We start from the raw sequence: 16821 nt of genomic DNA, 5'->3' as shown, positions 1-16821 counted from the left end.
GGAGAAGCTTGGAGGTGATTAACACGCACAGATGCTGAGCCACCATCTGGAGGAGGCTGCTTGAAAGGTGTTTGTTTGAAACGCTCGGTTGTAGTGCCTCAGTCGCAGGAATGAGCGAAATGGTCTCGCCTTGAAATGCAGCCAAGCCCCAACCACCTCCAAACCCCGATTCCCCTCCTCCAGGAACTGTCACCAGTCAACAACTTGGCAGCTCATCAACTTACTCTTTCTTAAATCGCCGGATTAAAAGAAAATAAGATTCAAAATCTCAGACTTGCCTTGCCATTGTGATAAACTGCTTAGGGGGACAAAGGCCAGATGTGAGACTTCCTTGCTTTTACCCATTTTCCAATGAGCCTTGTATAGGGTTAGCGCATCTCCAATAGGATTGTATCATTCGCAGCGATCCACAGAATAGATGTCAGGCTGCAGCACTCTGAGGCTACACATCAGGACTCTGAACTTGTGTCATCTAAGTTGATATTCCATAAGAGTACTCCGACAATACACTGTATTGTTGGAGGTGCTGCCATTTGGATGAGACGTGAAACCGAGGTTTGTCTGCCTGTTCAGGTGGATGTTGAAGATCCCGTGACAACAGCAACAACAAGATTACATTTGTATAGCGCCTTTCACGTCGGGAGGATGTCCCAAGGCGCTGGACAGAGTACAGCATTTCAGACCCGAGCTGGGGTCAGGGGGGGAGAAGGGAGGGGAGGGGAAGCGAGGTGACCAATGCCATCGTCGAAGAGGAGGGTTTTGAGGCGGGACTTGAAGGAGGCTAAGGAGGGGGCGAGACAGAGTGATTGGGGGATGGAATTCCAGAGGTTGGAGGCAGAGTGGCTGAAGGCTCACCCGCCAACGGTGGGACAGGTGGGTCGGGGAACATGGAGCAGGCCAGAGCCGGCTGAGCGGAGGGAGCGAGTGGGTTGGTTGGTAGAGGGTTAGCAGGTTACAGAGGTAGGGTGGGGCGAGGCCATGGAGGGCTTTGTAGGTGAGGACCAGGATCTTGAACTGGATCCTCTGAAGGATAGGGAGCCAATGCAGTCGGGCAAGAATAGGGGAGATGGGCTCATGGAATTTGGTGCGGGAGAGAACATCTGCAGCCTGTGGAGGGAGGAGTTGGGAAGGCTGACAAGCAGGGCGTTTGAATAGTCGAGCCTGGAGGTGATGAAGGCATGAACAAGAGTTTCAGTGGCCTGAGGGATAAGATAGTGGCAGAGTCGGGCGATGTTACGGAGGTGAGGGAAGGTAGATCGGGCCATGGCTTGGATGTGGGGAAGAAAAGACAGTTCAAGGTCGAACAAGACACCTAGATTCCTGACTGGCTTGGTGAGTTGTAGTGTGCAACCATGGAGGGAGGTTGATGCTGCCAGAGCCTGAGGTGCAGAGGGACTAGCGCGAGCCAATCAGGAGGGCCTCAGCGTTGTTCACATTCAACTGTAGGAAATTTTCCCTCATCCAGGACTTGATTTACGACAGGTAGTTTGTCAGGACACCAGTGGTCCTGGAGTTGAGGGTGGAGGCAGAAAGATAAAGTTGGGTGGCATTCGCATACATACGTGACACTAATTGAGAAGAGAAGGGAGTTTCTCCTGATGTCCTGATCGACAATACCCCATTGTAACCGGGCACCAGGACTGACTGATCAGGTCTGTTTCTTTCTCCCATGGCCGCAACCTCCATCCCACTTAGAAACTTGATTACAGCTGGTTCTGGGACATTACTGTGTGCAAAGGGACTGTCCCATTGGCCAACGGAATACACAATCACTACACTTTACACAAAAAGCCTATGAAGCAATTTGGGACATCCTCCCGACGTGAAAGATGCTGGATCAAATGCAAGGATTATTTTACAGTCTCTTCGTCCTCAGTGCCACTCAGATCAAGCACAGAGCGGAGTGGGTGTTGATCTTATCCACGCCACCTGTTGCCTTGTGCCTCCATGTTGCCAGCCTCTTTTTTTATTACAGTAACGGGTCAACTTTACAAATGCATGAGGAAGCGTTAAATACCAATTTTGATAACTTCAGACTATTTTAATGACTTTTGCTTTGGAGCCCATATGAAAAACCAATTACGTTGATTAACATTTCGAAGTTAAGAGGTGTCGAAACAAGGACATTCAGAGACTTATTATTTGATGAGCTATTTTTAAAAAAAACCACAGCAATATGGTCAGAATTCCCTCGCTGCATTGTATCTTCTCAGGAAAGGAACTCATTGAGTCATATCTAGCACTGATATCAGGCGGTATCACTGGGCATTTTGTAAAGGATTGCCATTGCCAATATCCAAGCTCATAATAATAGTAGTCCTTGCATTTGATATACCTTACAGCGGCTTATCGCTTCAATTGAGACGTCTTAAAGAGCTTCACAGAATATATTGCAAAGTGAATTATCTGTATATTTTGTGGGTGAAATGCGAGAGCCAGTTGTGCACAGCAGTATCCTACAAACAGTCCTGAATTATTTTTTGGAGGGATTATTACTTCTGGAAAGCGATCTGCCAATCGACTACAACTGGGTTCCTACTTACTGCAAGGTAAACAGATGCGCGTGGAGTAAAGAAACCAAGGTATCAACCACCCGGGAATCGAACCCGAGCCCTCTTGCTTGCGAGGCGAGTGCTCTAACCACTACGCCTCAGGACTTCTCTTCAAGATCTACATGGTCCGAAAGGGTTCAGTAGAAGGGTGGATAGTTTTGCTGTGTGACTGAGCGCAGAGATTGGTGTCGCTACTCCCTGATCGCTTAGTCTGCATGAGAATGTGCTTGAATAGAATTGGTCCATCAATAATGCCCAAATCTACTTCAGGTTAGATTTTATTTGTCAACCAGGTGTCTGACACATGCGAAAACCCATCACCAAACCAAACTGAGAATTCCATGCATACCATCTATACATGGAAAGCCCAGAGAAAGACTGTTGGAATGAAATCCTGGAGGGACACATCCTGCTTACCTAATTCCGGAAAATATTAGGTATAGGTTGGCAAGAGCCAAGGCTTGGGGACCCCAGAGAGTGCATCGGGGGAACTGCTGGAGTCTAACCAGCTAAAACAGGAATGTCTGCACAATTTGCTGGTCACTCTAATCGTAGAATATAAAATGGAAGTATTGTAGAGCTTGAGGTTCCTTTGTTGGCATTGTATAGATGCATAGCCAGAGCTGCGGACATGGAAAGGGTTAACCTGCCTCTTGCAGCATCATTAGGAGGCTTCATTGGCCTTCAGTGTGTTGCTGGGAATGGCAGAGAGCGAGATGTGATTGTTAGCAGTGACCTGCAGTGAACCACACAAACTGCTAATGGTGGTGGCTCTGTCACGGAAAGCTGCTCGAATCGTATCATTTACAGCAAGCGGCACACGTCGCTGGCCCCTTACGGACCTTAATTACAACCTGGTCCCCTCTCTGACCATCGTGAGGTCATTAGGAATGGGATCTCTTGTAGGTGCCGAGCAGTGTCATGGGGAAACTAGAACTACAATAAAGCCCAAAATGAACGCAGCGTCGCAATAATGACCATTAGTTGTGATCAGTGTAATATCTTTCTTGTATCTGCTCCTTCTCCGTAAATGTAACACACGTCAATGCTTTTCGCAGCAGTCGGCCCCGAGCCTTGATGAATCCTCTTCCGTCTGAGGCTTCAGGCAGAAGAGGATGAGGGATTGGGACCCAGTGGAGCCGGCTGAGGATGGGAATAATAAGCTCTCGGACCTTACTTCCCCCATCCTCGCCCAGCTCTACTGGCTCCCAATCCCTCAGAGAATAGAGTTCAAAATCCTCGACCTCACTGTCAAAGCTCTCCACGGCCATGCTCCTCCGTACCTCTGTGACCTGCTAACCCCACACCGACCTGTCCACTTCTTCCACTCAGCCTGTTCTGGCCTGCTCCACATCCCCCGCCCTGCCTCCCCCCACCATCAGCAGTCGGGCCTTTAGCTTTTCTGCACCCACCTTTGGAAACTTCATCCCACAGAACCTCCACCTCATCCCCTTTTTTTTGATTCCTTCAATCCGTGTCTTAAGACCCTCCTCTTCGACTGTGTCTTTGATTACCTTTCTACCCCCAACCTCCCCATCCTCCACCCCTCCAGATCCCAACCCCCAGCTTGGATCCCAACCTCCTTGCCCCTCTACCCCTCCCACCCCATTAAAAACGGTTGGCCTCACTCCTGTCCTAAAAAACCCTCCCTGGAATGATCTCTGCTCCCAAACTACCGCCCCATCTCCAACCTCCCTTTCCTCTGCAAAGTCCTGGAACGAGTTGTTGCTTCCCAGCTTCACTCCTTCTTCTCCTGCAACTCCCTTCACGAACCCCTCCAATCGTGTTTCCATGCCACCCACAGCACAGAAACAGCCCTGGTCAAAGTGACAAATGACATTCTGTCCATCTACGTCCAGAGCTCCCTTTGCTTCCTGGTCCTCCTCGACCTCTCTGCTGCCTTCAACACCGTCGACCACTCTATCCTCATCCATCGCTCTCCTCTCACCTCAATCTTCACGGCTCTGTCCTTGACTGGTTCAGATCGTACCTGTCACACTGACTCCACTTCATCTTCACAAACAGTTTCTCCTCTAGCTCCCGAACCGTTTTGTGCGGCATTCCTCAGGGCTCTGTCCTTGGTCGCCTCCTCTTCAATATCTATATGCTCCCTCTCTCAGACATCAAGTCCTGAATGAGAGTTAACTTTCTTCAGTTGAACGTCAACAAGACCGAGGTTCTCCTGATAGGCTCCCGTCAGCGCCTCCTCACCTCAGGTGCTGACAGCAGCACCATCCATGGTTGCACACTCCACCTTACTAAGCCAGTCCGGAACCTTTGCATCTTGTTTGACCCTCAACTATCCTTTCTACCCCCACATCTGTGCAGTGACCCACTTTACCTTCCCTCACCTCCGCAACATTGTACGGCTTCGCCACTGTCTCACACCACAGGCCACTGAAACCCTCATACGTGCATTCATTACATCGAGGCTTGACTATGGACACTCCTTGCTTGTCGACCTCCCAAACTCCTCCCTCCATAGGCTGCAGACCATCCAGAACTCTGCAGCCAATGACCTCACCCGCACCAGGCTCCGTGACCCTATCACCCCCATCCTCGTCCGACTCCACTGGCTTCCCATCACACAGAGGATACAGTTCAAGATCCTGGTCCTCACTTTCAAAGCTCTCCATGGTCTTGCTCCCCACTACCTCTGCGACCTCCTAACCCCCTCGCTCCTTCCGTTCAGCGGGCTCCGGCCTGCTTCACGTCCCCCACCTCGCTCGCCCCACATTGGTGGGTGTGCCTTCTGCCACTCTGCCCCCACCCAATGGAACTCCATCCTGCAGTCCCACTGCCTCACCCCCTCCTTTGCCTCCTTCAAGACCCATCTCAAGACTCTCCTCTTTGACTGTGCTTTCGATCACCCTGCTTCCCCCCCTGCCTTTCAACTTCCCCGATCCTGAACCCCAGCTCGGGTCCAAAACTCTGACTGTCCAGTGCCTTGGGATGTCCTCCCAACATGAAAAGCGCTATACATAAATATAATTTTGTTGCTGTTGGGCGCAAATCCATGACTGCCCAGTGCCTTGGGATGTCCTGCAAATATGAAACGTGCTATACAATGTAATTTGTTGTTGTTGAGGCTCCAAAACATTCCTCGGAATATTAGTGTGTGTACGTGTCCCAGTGAAAATGATAAATAAGCAGTGGCATTGGCAAACCCCTGAGGAGATGTCCTTGGTCTGAAGGATCCTGCTCTCTTGAACAAGATAGATTGCACCAGCATCAACGCTTGGCTGGCAAGCGAGACAAGGAAATTAATATTGAAAATAATAATTTTGGGGGTTGGGAGCAGGAGCAATGCAACATACACCCAGTGGCTTATCAGTTATCAGTGCTATTGCACCATGCGCACGTGATTGGGGTGTCAATCAGAGATTTGGCCTGCGACGTTACTGTTATGTTGAGTCTTTATTTGAGAAGTTGGTGGGGAGCTAAGCCAGGATGTCATCAAGCCTTATAAGATAATAATACTAATAATAATTATTATTATTAATCCTTGCATTTTAGATAGGACCTCTCACGTTGGGATTATGCCTTAAAGCGCTTCACAGGATTTATTGTAAAGTGTAGTGACTGTGTGTTTTGTAGGTGAAATTGAGATAATTTAGGAAAGGTAAGTTTGCTAATGCTAAGTGTGAGATTTATAGGCTGGGAATTATAGAAGTAAGGGAAGTCTGATTACAATCAACCTTGACACAACTCAATGAGAGGGCGGAGAGGAGGAAGAGTGTGTGGCTTGATATATTGGAATCTCAGGAGAGCTATTTATGGGATCGACGTCCATGATATCATCACTGAGAAAGACCAGAAGTGTTTTGTTAGAAATAAGAGGGAAGAGCTTACAGGTGAGAATGAGATCACCTTTACACTTCTTGTAAGTCATCCCAGGGTGTGAGAGAAATCCAGGAGAGGCTTCCCCAGTGGAGTCCTGTAGCTCAGTGGTTAGAGCACTCGCTTTGCAAGTGAGAGACCTGAGTTCAATTCCAGGCAGAGGGCGAAACCTTGGGCAAGTTTCCTTACTCCACACAATAATAATCCCTCCAAAACAAAACAATAATAAATTGGTCATTGTCAGTCCACGACTGTTTGTGGGACATTGCTGTGCGCAATTGGCTGCTGCGTTTGTCCACAAATATACAGTCAATTCACTTTACAGTATATTCTGTGAAGCGCTTTGGGACGTCTAGAAGACGTGAAAAGGGCTATATCAAATGCAAGGATTATTATTATTATTATGGGAACTCGGCTGAACAGAATTACGGAACAACAAGTTCTGGCCAAAGAGTTGGCTCTTACTTTAATTCTCTTCCTCTGTTGATGTCCAATCTGCTGGGAATAATAAAAATAATAATCCTTACATTTGATCTAGCACCTCATCATGTCGTTGTGACATCTCAAAACGCTTCACAGGATATTGTGCAACGTGGATTGATTCTGTATTTTCTGGGAGAAGCGTGGTAGTCAGTTGCATACAGCAGTGTCCCACAAACAGCCATGGAGTGAGTGACCAATTTCCTCCTGTGCTCTCTATATGAGAACTATATATATCTTGGTCACTGTCAGTCTTTCCGCCCAGCACATGAAAAACATTTTGAGTGCTCTTTTCCCTCTCTCATTTGAGGTTTAGCAAATGACCCAAGCTGGCATCGTGGAGACAAGGCCGTGTGGAATCAGACTGGTTTCCACAGAGCAGAAAGACAAACCCATGACCCTGAAGCAAACATTTATTTCCAGCTGGTTTTCATTGTTGAAACTATTTGTGTTTGGCTGCTGAGAACCGAGGTATATATGTGTTGCAGCGGGTTTAATCTTGAGAATGAGGAGTGAGAGAGAGATGAGTCTTGTATTCCAATCTGCCTGAGTCTCCCCTGCCCAATATTAAACATGCTGAGATGTTCATTGTATGCATTAGCCATCTGAACAACTGCCAGCTGCACATCAGAAACATGTGCTGAACTGTTTTTCTCTGCGAATGCAAGCTGGTAGCCCGTTGCGAAGCCTAGTCTCTCAGGCAAACAAATCACTCCGTCAGATTTTGGTGAATTGTTTGCTGATTAAACTCGATGCTTGGGATTAGAATGTACTATTTTTCTTGATCCAGTTTTGAGGCCCTCTCTATCTGGCATACTGCAGCTTTGATGCTGTGGATGCAATTTGCACGACTCCACTTGCTGACTACATAGTGCAGTGTTGGCCTTCCACCACTAGGTGGCACCATCTCTAGTAGTACACCTTGGATCAGACCACCTGTACAAGGGGATGCTAGTGACATCTACAGGAAGAAATAGTAACTACATCGGAGGAGATTAAATCATGAAAAAGGGAGAAAGATTTAAGAGGGATTTCAGAGAGAAGGGAGCAAGAATTTAACTGGATACTCTCATTGTTTTTTTTTAAAAGAAATTAACACAAATTTCAATTGAGCATGAAGAAAAATTGTAACAGCCACAGAAGGAACGTGTTCAGCAAAATGTGCCATTCCTGATTGATGACTCAATTAGACAGTTTGAATGTCTAAAGGAAGTTGAAAGCTTGTGAGGTAGCAGTTTCCCTATGTTGTACAATGCACCAGAAATCAGCACAAAAGGACTGAGAATGATATAAATGTGGTCTGGAAAGCATATCAGAGACGGTGAGGTACATCCTTCAGGGTATCCTGTCTGCCTCCACAGGTGGATATTAAAGATCCCATGGCGTTATTCAAATAGAGCGGAGAATTTCTCCCCCTGTCCTGGCCAACAATCCTCCAGCTAAAATCAGTCATTCACTTGATGGCTGCTTGTGGGTTGTTTGCTTTATGCCAATTGGCTGCCTTGTCCACCACAACTCTACATTCTCCCCACTTTGACGAAGCTTTGAGACCCGAGTGTTGACATAGGTGCAATATCAAATGGAAGGATGATTGTATTATTAAGTTATTGTTGACAATGGCTGGCAATGTGACTAACACAGGAGGCCACGATGCCCGTTCAGGTTCTCAGTATTGGCCGGAACCATCTTTGCCTCAGAGACGCCTGTTTCGAGACTGCCAGGTGACTCCCAATCCCTTGGTATTGTGAGAAAGATGCACACAGGAGTTCTGGGCACTCACACTGTGCTGTAATATAACTTATTTTTGTGGAGTAAAAAGAGAGAAGCTAATAAGGAATACTGTGTATCAACCCAACAAGGAATACTGTGTATCATGCAACACTTTTGGAAAACAGAGTTACTGACCACCCAATTCATAGCCATCTTTCATCTCTACACTCCCTTCTCTCTTGGATAGCCACAGGAATAGTGAAAGGAGAATTTAGGATGAATTTTTTCACCCAGAAGGTAGTTGGGATGTGGAATGCCCTGCTGAGCAGGGTGATGGAGACGGAGTCCATTGTAGCTTTCAAAAAGGAAGTAGAAAGGCAATGATAGAGAGGAGCTTAAAGGGGATGGGGAAATAAGGTGAGCAGGTGGGATTGAAACCCTGAATGGCCTCCTCCTATGCTGTAGATTTCTATGGTTCTAAGTTGTAACTCTAGGTGTTTCAAGAATTTTCCTATATCTCTCAATTTAAAGGGGAGGTAAGTGGAATCTCTCTGGGGCTCAGCTGTATCCACCGGCTACTGATTTCACCCTCAAAATACACAGGCAATCTACTTTACAATATATCCTGTGAAGCATTTTGAGATGTCTGGTGCTACCAACACAGGCTGACCAATATGCAGTTGAATAGCACTTGACAGAGTCTGAGTGGGAGCAGGGTGGGAGATTGTGGGGGTGGTTAGGTGAAATGGCCCGGGAGGGAATGGGAAGGTGGGGGTCAGGGGTAAGTGATTAGGTGGGAGGTGGTCGATGGAGCAGTCAGAAAGCGGGTTTTGACAAAACCAACATATCACTGGGAATGGGACCTGATCATAATAACAACAACAAAATTATATTTATATAGCGCCTTTCATGTTGGGAGGACGTCCCAAGGCGCTGAAAGCAATATAGAGACTGCAAGCCAATTCAATGTAATATAGCAATAATAAAAATTGCAGTTGTGTTCATTGCTCTGAGCAATGATATACATTATGTATACATCACAGATTATTTTGTTCCCCCTTCACCAGAAATCCAGGGACTTGCTTGAAGTCTTAAAAGGATTCTATTGCATTTGTCATTTTGATTTGGAATGGGAGAGTGGGGGGGATGTTGAAATCCTGTGTGTCACATTAGTCTTGAAGAGGATGTGAGATTTCTCATTACTCTCGGGCGCTATCACTGCAACTCAGTGTATGTGGGAGGTGGGAGCTCCAGAGTCAACGTGACTGCAGCTAAGAGCAACTGTCTCCTCAGTGCTCCTGTGTGGCTTTAGAAAAGGTCAATAATCATATTGGATTTCCAGCTAGGGTCCGGAGCTCTTGCTGAAGCTTGTGTTCACAGCCACGCACAGCATCAACCCTCATAAATCGCAGGAGTCCATTTGCGCAGTGGTTAGCTGTTCGTCTCGCAAGCGAGAAGACCACGGTTTGATTCCCAGGCGGGACGAGACCTTAGGAAAGTTTACTTACTCCACATGCCTCGGGTTAGCGAGCAGTGAGTAGGACCCTAGTTGTTAGTCGATTGGCAGCTCGCTTTCCAGAGGTAAGAATTCCTCAAAAAACAATGAGGTCACTCAATCTATGACTGTTTGTGGGACACTGCTGCGTGCAATTGGCTGCTGTGTTTCACCCACAAAATACACATCCATCTTATTAGACACATCCCCCAATTTTTTTTTGATGGATTATTACCCCCAGAATTGATTAACAACCAGTTTTCTACGGACTGCTAGGTAAACAAAGGCATATGGAGTGAGGAAACTTGCCTACGGTTTCGCCCAAAATTATGACACGAGTGGGATTTACTGAAAATTGCAATATGCTGCTGCTTTCAACAGTGTTGAGGAGGAATTCTTGCATTGCATTTCTGGCCCTGGGCCAGAAAAGTTCAGTCGAAGGACAAAAAGCCAATTAATATTCAATTAATAGCCTGTTTGGATAGTCTATTGTCCAACCCCGATGTCTGACTCTCTGTTAACGATTGCCAAATTGCTACGGAGACAAACAAAGCACGTTAATTTTATAACCTCCTCCTGATCAAATCTTTGTGTTTCTTTGAGCTGAGGAGAAGGGAAAAAAACAATCCTGGCAGTGCTGCAAACGACACAAAATTAGGTAATTGTTGATTAGACCCATGCACTATATTGCCATAAACCTATACAATGATATGTTTGCCAGCTATCACGGTCTTAAAGCAACAGGAATCCCATAATGCAAAGTTAATCTGCTTACTCCCATATATTAACCTGCTTACTCCAGTATAATAACCATCTTATTCCCATATAATATGTATATGCTGTGGGCATTTCACCCACAAAATATACGGTCAATTCACTTTACAGTGTGACATCTTAGCGATGTGATAAGCCGCTATATCAAATGCAATGATTATTATTTATTATTTATTATAATAACTATCTTATTCCAATACATTAACTGGCTTACTTACGTATGACCATCTTACTCCCGAATTTAATTTATATTCAATTCTGTGATTCACCCACAAAAATACAGACAAACCACTTTACAGTGTATCCAGCAAAGCACTTTGAGATGTCGATGTGATAAGGCACTATATCAAATGCAAGGATGGTATTATTCTTAGTAGTATTTATTATTAGTAGTATTAGCTACCTTACTCATATAATATCCAGTTTATTCCCATACATTATAATAATAATAATAATCCTTGCATTTGATATAGCGCTTTTCACTTCGGGAGGACGTCCCAAAGCGCTTCACAGAACACACTGTAAAGTGAATTGACTGTATATTTGTGGGCGAACGCGGCAGCCAATTGCGCACAGCAATGTCCCACAAACAGACGTAGATTGAAAATGACCAATTTATTATTGTTTTTGGTTTTGGAGGGATTATTATTAGGTGTGTGGAGTAAGGAAACTTGCCCAAGGTTTCGCCTTGTGCCTGGAATTGAACTCAGGTCTCTCGCTTGCAAAGCGAGTGCTCTAACCACTGAGCTACAGGACTCCAGGTGTAACTAATTTACACCTGTATATTAATCTTCTTACTCCCATAAAATAACCATCTCATTCTCATTGATTAACTAGCTTGCTCCTACACAATAACTGGTTTATTCTCACACTGTGACTAATGCAGTATGTTTGGTATCTTGCACTGTCTCTTATTGCTACTCCATTTGTCTATAATACATTATCCACTTCATTATGGCATAGTGTAGTGGTTAGAACACTCGCCTTACAAGTGATTTGTGTTCAATTCCCAGGCGGGGAGAAACCTTAGGCAAGTTTCCTTATTCCACACGCCTCTATTTACCTAGCAGTGAGTAGGAACCCGGTTGTTAGTCAATTGGTGGATCACTTTCCAGGGTAATAAACCCTCAAAGAAAAATAGTCACTCAATCACGACTGTTTATGGACACTGCTGTGCACAATTGGCTGCTACATTTTGCCCACAAAATGCAAAGTCAATTCACTTTGCAATATACTATATTCTGTGAAGCGCTTTGAGTTGTCTCAACAATGTGAAAAGGCGCTATATCAAAAACAAGGATGATTCTTATTATTGTTAAATAGTTTTCAACCCTCGGTTTCCGGACAGCCGTCTGAGAACAGTTGTCAAGAGAGCTAGAAAAATCGTAAAATAAATATTCCACCTTGGTTGCGTCCAGTACTTGGAGTTCCTGAGTTCCTGTTCTGGAACACTCTTCCTCTAGCCCTCCACCTTGTCCCTTCTTGCCCCATCTTCAAGCCGCCCCTGAGAAAAACCTTCCTCTACGAACATGCCTACTGTAACCGCCCCGCTTCCCCCGCCTTGGCATTGCGCTCTGCCATGTCAATCACTGGGACACTACCCTGCAAGAGGGGTGCTATATAAATGCAAATTGTTGTTGTTGAATCTCACTTTATAAAATCCGATTTGCTCAAAGTATGAATTTAGAAGCAATCATGTACTATTAAAGCAACATCATCTTGCATTTATACAGCACCCTTCATGCAGGGTAGTGTCCCAGAGCGCTTTAAACTATCCTAAGTTATCACGAGGCTTGAAATGTCAGCTTAAGTTAACACTGTACAGGCCGTACCAAGCATTGCTTACGATAATTTAAGTGCATCTGCAGGATCCTGCAGACAGATAAACAAGGTACTGCAGTGGGTGTGATACACAGCGGGGTAATCCTTGACTGAGAGAAGACAACACGATGAGCCATCGGAAGCATGTGTCAGTGTGAGATGAGCTGAGGTCGTAAAACCTGATTCCACTTTGACTGCGAACAGCTAATTCAAATGCTTGAACAAGCTGGACGATTGCAATCTGGCTATATTCAACGCGATCCGCCTTTTCATAAATTGGCTTGCTGATCAGTGGTTCAGTCAACATGAAGTGTTCCATTAGAGCAGCATTTAATATCATGGGGAGGATGCAGAGGGACTGTGGCTACAGAAGGGATTAGAGCCAGCATTTCAGAGGTCAGTAAGTGTATAGAGGTGTGCTGATGTGTAATACACACACACATTCACGCACAACACACACATGTGCCATAAAAGAGGTCCAGACAAAGACCTTTCAGCCCAGTTGATCTCTCTCCCTCCTGGAGCAATAATGATAATAAATAATAATCCTGACATTTGGTATTGTGCCTTTTGTGTCAGGGGGACATCTCAAAGTGTTTCCATAGGATTTACTGTAAAGTGTAGTGACTGTAAGTGAACGCAGTGGCCCATTTGTGATGATTCTACGGTGTTCTTGTGAAGATCTTGTTAACGTCCACCAGATGAACAGGCAGACAAAATAGTGGTGGAACCCTGAGCACAAATGAACTCATAGCTGTCGATAAACAAGTTTTAGTGGTTGAGTGAAGTAAGGCTGCCTTTTCCTGTCCTTTGTACCAATTCTCGGGAGGTCCCAGTGTGCTCGTTGCTGGGGGCAATCAGTGGAAGACCTTGCCAACTGTGCAAAGGACCCTTCCCACTGGTTGCTACCGACCTAGGGTTGACAGAGACCATAGGAAAGGCCACAACCCACCGCACCTTGCCTGACCACCACAAGAGAGCAGCATAGAAATGGGAAAACATCAGCAATGGCTGGAGTGATACAATTTTAAGCAAATGCTAATTTGTACCAAACATAATAACAGCTTATCATTTAATTTTGGTGGGTGGCAGGGGGAGGGGTTGGAAGGAGGAGGAGGAAATCCAGCTAATATATTGGCTCTGGACCCCAGGAATGAGAAGAGCATTGGTTGTCCACACTGTGTAGGTTGGGTAAGTGAGCCAATGTTCTGGGTTGATGAGAAGGAGGTAGAGTTTTCCTGTCCAGATTGAAACCCATTGTGTTTTGTGTTCAGTCGTGTGGCTATGCAATATGGAAAGACTTACGTGTCTATGCACATGTGTGGGGGTGGGGTGGGAGGAGAGGAATGAGTGACATTTTCACAGCAGATTAGACGGTTCTGTAAGAATAAGTTCTTCAAGAATCCTCTCCAGGTACTGAAGTGAAACCACTAATGATATTAACGTCTGTTCTGGGTGACCTGCCTCAAATGTTTCCATTTGGTAAACTGATGGAATTGCGCAACAATTATGCCAAGGCATATGTGCAGGGACTGCAGCTTTATTGAATCTTTCTAATATGAACAGACAAACAGCTTGGTTTCAGATTGCTTTATGCAAATCCTCCTTTATTGCTTCCATTTGCAGAGGAATTGACTTACTTTTCTCTCCCCCCTCCCCCACCATTCATTCTCCCCAATTTACTCCTATTCCCATGCCCACTGACTCACTTGATTGCCTAACTTTTTCCTGCTGCAGTTCCTGGAAAGTTGGTGCTTCCCAAATCCCATTCCCATCGTCCCGATGCGCTCTTGCTCATTTCTGACACACTCAGAGGAAAGCCCCAGAAGGTCTTGGGAGAAATCACTTTCTCTCCAGTCATTAGGAAGAGAGACTGGTCGCAGTGTCTGCACCAACCAGCCAGCAGCAGAGCCTATTTAAAGCACTGTATCAATCCCCTTTTAATTCACTGTGAAAAATCAACTGCTCTTCCGGCTGAGTGGTGTTTAGATTGTCAGTCAGGACAACATGTGTCTATTCATTGTAATGTAGCTTGTTTACTGTTAAGGATCAAACCTACTCGTCAGGTGCTTACTCTGGCAGATAAAGCTTCAGAAAGACAACCGCACAACAAACAACAAAATTAAGTTTATAGAGCACCTTTCACGTCGGGAGTACGTCCCAAGGCGCTGGAGAGCAAGTCCAGAGAGCTGTTCCACATGCCAGCTTGACAACTCATCGGGTGAATGGTTCTGTCTCTCTTTTACGGTAGTCAAGCGCAGCACTAGAGGATGTCAATGAAGAATTAACATGGCCCCTCAAGTGAGATTAGAGATATCTCATCTCTCTTCTGTCAAAGATACACACACAACAAAAGTTAATCATTTATGGATTTTAAAAAGAGTTCAAAATATCCAACGAGGAATTAAACAATAATAATCCTGGCATTTGATATAGCGCCTTCTCACATTGTTGAGTCATCTCAGAGCATTTCACAGAATATATTGACCGTGTATTTTGTGGGCGGAATGACCAAATTCTGAAGCTAAGCATGGACTGAGATGGTCAAATGCTCTGTGGTTCCAATAAATCGCACCAAGTCCTTTTACTTTGCTGCTTTGATTGGATACGTGGTGATGGTAGTGGAGTTCGGGTCATTGCATTATTAGCTTTCACGTCTTCAAATCAGAAATCTACCTTACAGGCCTTTAGTGCAGGGCATTGACTGGATTGACAAGAATAGTAATGAAGCCATGTGCTCTATGTTATAATGTTACTCAGTAAATGCCTTCAAACTGAGTCCAAACTCAACTTGACCTTCAGATTCCCCTTGTTTCGCAAAGGGATCGTGCCTCTGCTCAGCACACCCATTGAGGGGGGCTTCATCTGTGGTATCTTCTGACTTGCTTTCTGGCACGTCCATTGAACTACTGCGTCAGAGGGAATAGTAACAGTCCTTCCATTTGATCCTGTGTCTTTTATGGCAGGAGGCCGTCTCAAAGCGTTTCACAGGATTTACAGTAGTCCAGTAATTGTATTTGTAGGAGAACCTGCAGCCAATTTGTGCAATGTCGCACAAACAGCCTTGAAGTAAAGGATCAATTTTATTAGAGGGATGGTTGGCCAGGACACAGGGAAAAACTCCCTTCTCTTTTTGAACAGTGCCACAGGATGTCCACCTGAACAAGCAGACAGAACCTTAGTTCAATGGCTGATCTGGAGAACAGTATCCTTAGCAATGCAGGTTTGTGCTTTGAGACATCCTCCCGACATGAAAGATGCTATATCAAATGCGAGTATTATTATTTTATTATACGCTTGGTGTTTGTGGTCTTCTTTGAGCAGATAATGGGAGACCAGCTGATGGTTGTCTGTCTCCTCTGAACACCAGCACCTGTGACAATGCAGAATACCCCCAACACTGCAGTGGAGTGTCAGCCTGGACTATATGCTTAAAGAAATGCTACTTGGAGCTGTCACATTGATTGTTTCTGTCGACTTCAAGGTCCTCACACTCGTGTTCAAATCCCTTCACTCTCTGACACCTCCCTACCTCTCCAACCTCCTCACTCCCCAATCCACCACCCAGCACCTCTGCTCGACTGGCACCAGCCTCCTACTCGTCCCTCGCACTTCCGCCCCACCATTGGAGGACACAGCTTTCAGCCACCAAGCCTCGAAACTCTGGAACACTCTCCCTCAGTCCCTCCTCCTTTCCCCCTCTCTTCCCTTTTTCAAATCGTGCCTGAAGAACCTTCCTCTTCGACCGTGCTTATGGCTACCTGTCCTCCCCCGGCTTGGAGTCAGGCTCCGCCACTGTTAAGTGCTCTGAGATGCTACTGCGTGGAGGGCGCTAAATAAGTGCAAGTTGTTGTTGCTGATTGCACTTGGCGTTGGATGAAGCTACCCATTTTGACTCTTGTATAAGTCACTGGTTCAACCTGTGACTGTGTCCACTGCCTGTCACTGTGTCAAGCTTTCTGTTGGAATCTGTTAGGGTGTAAACCTGATAATAATAATAATAGTAATAATCCTTGCACTGAGAACATCCTGCAGTAAAAACAACCGCATCCCAGCTCTTCTCATCCTTCCTTTGTGATTCTCAGACATCAAAGCCATGGCATTAAGTTTAATAAGCCCTGTCAAGCTCTTCCGAATCCTTGTAAGCAG

General features: G+C 45.6%; 1 protein-coding gene across 1 annotated transcript in view; it reads left to right on the top strand.

Moving 5' to 3' along the window:
* Window positions 1-16821, top strand: part of astn1 (astrotactin 1) — a 620426-nt gene that overhangs the window by 99622 nt on the left and 503983 nt on the right.

The sequence above is a fragment of the Callorhinchus milii genome, unplaced genomic scaffold (genome assembly GCF_018977255.1).
Source record: "Callorhinchus milii isolate IMCB2004 unplaced genomic scaffold, IMCB_Cmil_1.0 Scaffold5, whole genome shotgun sequence".
Classification (NCBI taxonomy): domain Eukaryota; kingdom Metazoa; phylum Chordata; class Chondrichthyes; order Chimaeriformes; family Callorhinchidae; genus Callorhinchus; species Callorhinchus milii.
Note: the sequence above shows the minus strand (reverse complement) of the source record. Positions and strands in the feature narration are given on the sequence as shown.